Source organism: Rosa chinensis, chromosome 5 (genome assembly GCF_002994745.2).
Source record: "Rosa chinensis cultivar Old Blush chromosome 5, RchiOBHm-V2, whole genome shotgun sequence".
NCBI lineage: Eukaryota > Viridiplantae > Streptophyta > Magnoliopsida > Rosales > Rosaceae > Rosa > Rosa chinensis.
The window spans coordinates 68724716-68732510 of NC_037092.1; positions in this window are offsets into that span (position 1 = coordinate 68724716).

Genomic DNA, 7795 nt, shown 5'->3' on the forward strand with positions numbered 1-7795 from the left:
GAATCTGCAATACAACTACTACAAGGGCGCTGATGGATTTGATCACACAGAATCAGCCTCAGATTGTCTTTCTCTGTGAAACAAAAATCAGGCTTTGAGGGATTTCAAAGCGTTGCACAAGGATCTAGGGTTTGCGCACTCAAAGGATGTCTTGAGGGTTCGTCAGGCGGGAGGCCTGGCGTTATTCTGGACAAAGGATGTCGATCTGCATGTGCGTACTGTCTCTGCGCATCACATCAACGCAGAAATTAGGGGTGCACCTGGTGAGCCGTGGTGGAGAATAACAGGGTTCTATGGTCATGCAAGGATAGGAGATCATGGGGAATCTTGGCAGCTTCTTCGTGATTTGGCTGATTTAGATTCTTTTCCTTGGGTAATAATTGGCGACTTTAATGAAATTCTGAACAATAGTGAGAAGTTAGGAGGGCCTTTGCGTAGTGAAAGACAAATGCGGGGTTTCCGTGATGCATTGGGATATGGTGATCTTACTGATCTAGGATTTCAAGGTGCAAAGATGACCTGGTGGAACTCTGAGACTCAAATACGTTTGGATAGAGCAGTTGGTACCTCTACATGGAGTGACATCTTTGGTTATTTAAGGGTGAAGCACTTGCCGCCCAGTGATTCTGACCACGTTCCCATTCTGTTACAAGCTAGTTTTGTACCTCTGCCTAAGCGTCCTAAGCGCCACAGGTTTAAATTCGAGTCCTTTTGGTTGCAGCACCAAGAGTGTGATCCTCTTGTGCTTTCTAATTGGAAAGCAGAAGATGGAGGTGCTCCTATGTTTGTACTAACCAGAAAGATCATTAACACAAGATGTGCCTTGGAATCTTGACAGCGTGATACATTTAGACTGCGTCAAAATCAGATGGTGGATATTCGGAACAGATTGGAAGCGCTTATGATGAGCCGATGTCTGAGGTAGTTTACAATGAGAAGAAAGTTTTAATGATTTCTTTACAGGATATTCTGTCGCAGGAAGAGGCATTTTGGAAGCAACGGGCCAAGGTTTCTTGGTTGCAAGAGGGTGATAGAAATTCGGGTTTCTTTCACAGGAAGACAGCTAATCGGAAGCGCAAAAATAAGTTGGTGAGACTGTTTGATCATGAGGGGCAGTGGAAAGATGATGATGAAGGTATGGATAATATTGTGACTTCATATTTTTCGAAAATGTTTACTGCCACTGAGCTTGATGTTAATCTGACCTTAGCGGCAATTCAGCCGTGTGTTACTAGTGACATGAATCAAAAGCTTTGTGCCCCGTATTCAGAAGAAGAGGTCAAGTGTGCTTTATTTCAGATGTACTCGACGAAATCTCCTGGCCCTGATGGAATGCCTCCATTATTTTTTCAGCATTATTGGGAGGATATTGGGAAAGATGTTACTGAGGCAGTACAAAGCTTTCTGCACACTGGTTCTTTGTTAAAATAGATAAATTTTACTCACATTTGTTTGATACCAAAGGTGCAGAATCCTGAGAATATGGCAGACTTACGACCTATTGCACTTTGTAATGTTATTTACAAACTTGTTCTAAAGTAATTGCAAACAGACTGAAGGTTTTCTTGCCATCTATTATTTCTCCTTTTCAGAGTGCATTTGTGCCTGGGAGACTGATCACAGATAATATCCTAGCTAGTGGCTAATGAAGTAGCTCATTTTGTCCATAACAAAAGGGAAGGTCAAGTTAGGTATATTTCTTTGAATTTGGATTTGAGCAAGGCCTATGATCGTATGGAATGGGTATTTTAACGCAAGGTTTTGGAGAGATTTGGCTTTGCTTCTGCATGGATAGATGTTGTTATGCAATGTGTTTGCTCTGTGAGGTACTCTTTTCTGGTTAGAGGGAAGCCTAGAGGCCTGGTTATTCCAACTAGGGGTCTGAGACAAGGGGATCCATTATCATCCTATCTGTTTATTATTGGTGTAGAAGGCTTCTCGACATTGTTACAACAAAAGCAACGGTTGGGGTTATTACCTGGTATTGCTATTTGCTCAGGAGCACCATCTGTCAATCATTTGTTATTTGCAGACAAGAGTATGCTATATGCTCAAGCTACTCCAGAAGCTTGTTTTCAGATCAAAGATGTTATACAGACATATGGAAGGGCTTCAGGTCAGGTGGTTAACTTTCATAAAAGCTCTGTTGTGTTTAGTAAGAATGTTGCAGATTGTGAGCAAGATAGGGTGGCTAGTATGTTGGGTGTTGAAGTGGTGGAGTCCCATGAGAGATACTTAGGTCTTCCTACTTACATAGGACGCAAGAAAACAACTATCTTTCCTTTATATAAAGGAGCGGTTAGCTGAAAAACTGAAGCATTGGCAAGGCAAGATGTTGAGTGGTGCTGGTAAGGATATTTTGATCAGGGTGGTGGCTCAAGCTCTCCCTAATTATGCTATGAGTGTGTTTCAATTGACAAAGAATTTTTGTAAAGATCTTGAGCAGATGTGTGCTAGATTTTGGTGGGGGAGTACAGATGATAAACGTAAAATACATTGGAAGAAATGGGATGATTTGTGTCATGCCAAGGAAGAGGGTGGCTTGGATTTTCGGAGCTTATCAGAATTTAATTCTTCGATGTTGGCAAAGCAAGCTTGGCAGGTTGTCTCTAACCCGGATACTCTTGTGGCACAATTGTACAAAGCAAGATATTATCCTAATGGTTCTTTTTGGAATGCAGAAGAACATGCTACTCCTTCTTATTCTCAGCGTAGCATTTTTTCTATTAGAAATTTATTGATTGAAGGTGCTCATTGGAAAATTGGGAATGGAAATAATGTTCTCATGTTGCGGGATTCTTGGATTCCTAATACTATTACTCATAAACCACAGCTGTTGGGACCAATGCAAGATAATTTGGCCAAGGTGAGTGAGTTGATTATTCCTCCTAATTCTTGGGATGAGAATAAAATTCGTTCCGCTTTTATACACTCAGTTGCAGAAGCTATTCTAGCAATTCCGTTGAGTGCTAGAAGTCCGGATGATAGATTGACTTGGCATTTGGGGAAACAAGGTATGTTTACTGTCAAATCTGCGTATCGTTATGCTTTCTCTAAAACTGCATCTACTCTTTCTCCTTCTGTTGTGAGTAATCAAAGAGTGTGAAAGAAAATTTGGCATGCCAAAATCCCTAGCATGGCAAAGGTTAATGCTTGGAGAATTTGTCATAATATTCTGCCTACTCTCGACAGATTGGCATCAAAGAATGTTATCTTAGAATCTCCGAGTTGTGTTTTTTGCAATGAGATCGAGACAATTATTCATCTCACCAGAGATTGTGCTTTCACTAGAGAAGTGTTGTCTACCAATTTGCAAATTGATGGCAGTTGTTTTGGGGAGGATTCTGATTAGATGGATGCTCTTAATTGGTTGAATCTGTGTGTTGGGAAGTTATCAAAAAAAGACTTTGATCAACTGTCATTTTCTTTGGGGAATTTGGAAAGAAAGGAATGATAGGGTATGGGAAAACAAAATCACTTTAGCTCATGATATAGCTCTCATGTCTTCTGTCAGACTGAGTAACTTTATTTTTCACAATACAAAATTACATGGTTCTCAGGGAACTAGAAAATTTTTGAAGTGGCAGTGCCCTCCTGTGGGTTGGTTGAAGGTGAATTTTGATGGAGCTTTTAGTCCGAGCTCTGGCAAATTAGCGATTGGTTTCTTAGTCCGTGACTCTCAAGGGACTTTTTTGGGAGTAGTGGGGAAGGTAGTTACTCGAGTTTAGTCTGCTGAACATGTCGAGCTCTTGGCTTGTAAGGAAGCATTTGGTTATGTGATGGAACATGGTCTATGTCCAGTAATTTTGGAGACTAATTGTTTTGTTTTGAAGCAACAAGTGTGTCAAGAGGAGCTGCAAAATTATTCTATTCTTGGAAGGTTATATGAGGACCTCAGACAAGATTTGAAAGAGGTGAACCAAGTCAGAATTATTCATGTTAGAAGAGAGGCAAACATGACTGCGCACAAATTGGCAGCTCATGCTGCAGATCTTGATCAAGCTTTCTTTTGGTCTAATATTCCTTCCTTCATTCAAGATGTATTCCTTAATCTGTTTATTAGTTATCAATAAAGTCTAACACCATTCAACTCAAAAAAAAAAAAAAAAAAGTGTCATATGGATTGTTTTTACATTTTTGTAGTCTGGGAAATTTATGTTGTTGGGCCCAACTAAAGAGGGTTGAAGAGGTATTCCATGCCCTAGGCCCATCTTTGTTCACATTGATTTTTGGGCCAATCTCAACCTTGAATTGGAATTTTTTTTTTGACAACTACCTTGAATTGGATTGGGTAGCCCAATTTTGTTATTGGTCGAGTAAAACGTACAATTTTGGTAATTAATGGCGTCATAGGTGACAGTTTGAATTCGGATCTAGTTTTTTTTTGGTAGTTTGAATTTGGATATGTGAGACATGACTTCTGAGAGGTGTGAATGATATGAATGAGCTACATGATTCTGTAGAATGATACTTCTGAGAGCTGTTTGAATTTTGAGCCATATGAATTTAGTCATGTTTCCGATGCAAGCTCTTTTCAAAATTAGTATGTAGTAAAATGGTATTGGTATTCTATTAGAAAACTTATCCAATAGCTTCAATTTCAAAGCTTCAACTTGGTACACGTAAATATGCATTAAGCAGCTAGAATGCAGTGTATTAAAATTGCCTCTGGACGATGGCTTAGGTGGTAAAAGTTGGTCAGCCGTTTTGATTAGTGTAGGCTGTGTTTAGGCATGCTGTGTTTAAGAAAAATGTTCAAAATATTTTTTTGGATCAAATACTTAAAAACTAACTTTTAATTTGTAAGTACTCATTATATACTTAATTTTTTTTTCCATGTTTTCAATCAATTATTGTTAACTATAGATTTTTGTTTTAATCAGACATTTATGAGTATTAGAGAATCTGAATATACAGAATAAATGAAAATCATTGGACAATAACGAGGTTATTGCCTATTTCCAATTTTCCATGGTGGTAGTGTGCTACTACTCGAACCCAATTCGTAGGATTTGACACTACGATGTAGGGCTGGCCTGGCGAACCGTAAAACCGAAGGAACCACACCGAACCGCACCAAAAAACTCGGTTCGGTTCGGTTTTAGAGCATATGTATTTGCATTTTTCTCGGTTCGGTTCCTAATGAAGTGTTATCGGTTCGGTTTCGGTTCTTGTTTTTAAAACCCCTTTAGAACCGAAATACAGATGTCAGTGTATAAGTGGATATTAGGGCCGAGCTTATTTCTGTAAAATAGACTCATTCTCATTTGATCCGGCGCCAACATCTGATCTGTCTAATTCCTATCCATTCGATCAAAGTCATCAAACCCTAACATTTCTTTAGTTCTCTAGTCTCTAAGCCTCTATCGCAGAGAGCCTCAGACGCTCACTGAGTCACTGCCTCACTCCATTCTCTAACCCAGATGATCGAAAGATTCAAAACCCAGACGAGCAAGACGTTCGCACTCAAAGATCGGACGATCACCCAGACGAGCAAGACCATTGCGTCTTCGATTTGTGATTTGGTTGATGCAATCTGGACCCTAGTCTTCGACCACCATCAATGTAAGTTTGGACCCCAGTCTCATGCTTTTCTTTCACTCCCTCTCTTCTCCTTCTCCTTCATCTTCTTCTTCTTCTTCTCTCTTCAAGTTTCAGTCTTTCAGTTATTTTCCATAGCCGTTGACTTCAGGCGTTTGATTATTGATGACATCTTCAGCCGTCTTCTTGAAGTCAGAGGCCGACCCGGAAAGCAGGTGCAGGCGTGCAGCTATCAGAGTCCGAGATCCGACAACTATCGGAGTCCGGAAAGAAGGTGCAGGTACAGGCTCTGCCTCTAAAGATTTGTGGTCTAAAAATTCAAACTTTGTTCTTGTTTGTTTCAAACTTTCAATTTTTGATGGTTTTTGCTTACTTGGTGCGATTTGGAATCCTATGTGGTTAATTTGGCAACCCATTTATTCGATTTGATTAGGCAATTACTTGGTCATGGTTGGTACTTTGATAATTCACAAAGATCATATAACAATTTTGGTGTGCTAAGATAATAACATACCCTCTCCTGAACCAAGATTTTTCATTTTGTTTTTTATTTACCACGCACACGGATACATCTCTTTGTTAACCATCCTTCAGAGCATATATCTTCCATCTTAAATATCAAGTATTCACCATTCAATTATTTTCAACTTTCAATTTTGGTCAGTAGCTTCTTGTGTAGTGCTTGGAAATGTAACTAAATTTTTCACTAATCTAGTTTGTTCTTACTAGCGTTTCAATACTGGATCTATGAAACGTCTAGATGTTTGCTAGTTTATACTCATTCTACTTGAAAGTTCAATACTCTTGGGTAAAATGCTTACTTTTTAAGTGCTAACTTTTTGGTATATGGTTTTCTCTTTGTTTTTATTGATTTATTTATTTATTTTTCCTCAAAAAAATCATTTTATACACTATCGCACTCCTGCATTACTGTGCAGGAGTGGCACTCCCTTCAATTTAACATGATGTAGCGTTATGTGTTTTGAATTGATCTCTTTTATATTACAAGATCACTCATTAAGAAGGAGACCAATTTTTGGTAATTGTACATGTGAATTGATTTGCCTGATTATAGTCTTGTATATAGTTATGTCTGAAGAAGGGAATACGATGCATTCTCAGGTTACAGCTATAATAATAGAAAATTCATATTGTTATATTACTGTGAATTAGTTACAGAGGTAAAAAAAAAATAAAAACTCAGTTTCTAATCTCAGCTATCAGTTCTGGTGTTTTAGTGAATCTGTTATTCTATATGATTCACCTGTTTTCTTTATTAGTAACACTAGTTATTCAAAATTAAACTATGGTAACCAACTTGTATTGGTACCAACTATTTACATGGTATATGAATGGTGGGAGGAGTAAATGAAATAAAATTTGTGGGAACTTGTATTGGGACCAACTATTTACATGGTATATGAATAGTGGGAGGAGTAAATCAAATAAAATTTCTGGGACATATTGTGATGGAAAAGTCCATGCACATGCGCAAATGGAAGAGGATTAGTTGTGGGAAGTTTCCAACTTGAATAGCAGAGTACAATAAGTGAATGTCACTCAAGTTAGAAACCTGATAGATCACAGAGTGGATTTTATTTTCAAACTTTCATAAAATTGTTTGCATTTTTCTAACATTAGATTTGCATAAGTTAGAAAAACTGACTTAATTGATGGAGAATGAGTAAGGAATTTTGCATAAATTGATTGCTACCTGACATGTGAATATAGAAGAACCTAATCTGTTTTTTTTTTTTTTTAGATTCTGTGCGGCCAAAACTCTGAGACACTTGACTTTCATTCTTCCGCCATGGCTTCAACAAGAAGAAGCATGTACCTAGAGCAGTAAACCCAGTTTTTACAGGTAGTTTTCTCTCTATCCATTTCTAGTCTTCTCAAATTGTATAGGATTTGATATTCATTTTCTGTGGGATTGATTGGACTATGTGGGATTGATGGTTTGAGCTGGTATGTATTTTTGATGTTTTTAGTTTACTGTTTTTGAAACTGGTACAACAACTTTGGGCAATTTATATGAGATTGACTGTTTTGAGTTTTGACATCGTGCAGACCATGAAAAAGAGGATAGAGAGAAAGCGGAGAAGGCCAAGAACGTTATTGCTGCTGCATCTGCCCCAAGTGGTTAAACAACCAAGAGTTCTGAGGCTTCAGCTTCTGCCCCTACAACCAAGAAGAAAAGGCATAAAAAATGATGCAATTCATCAACAATCAAGGATGCATAAAGGTCTGAACG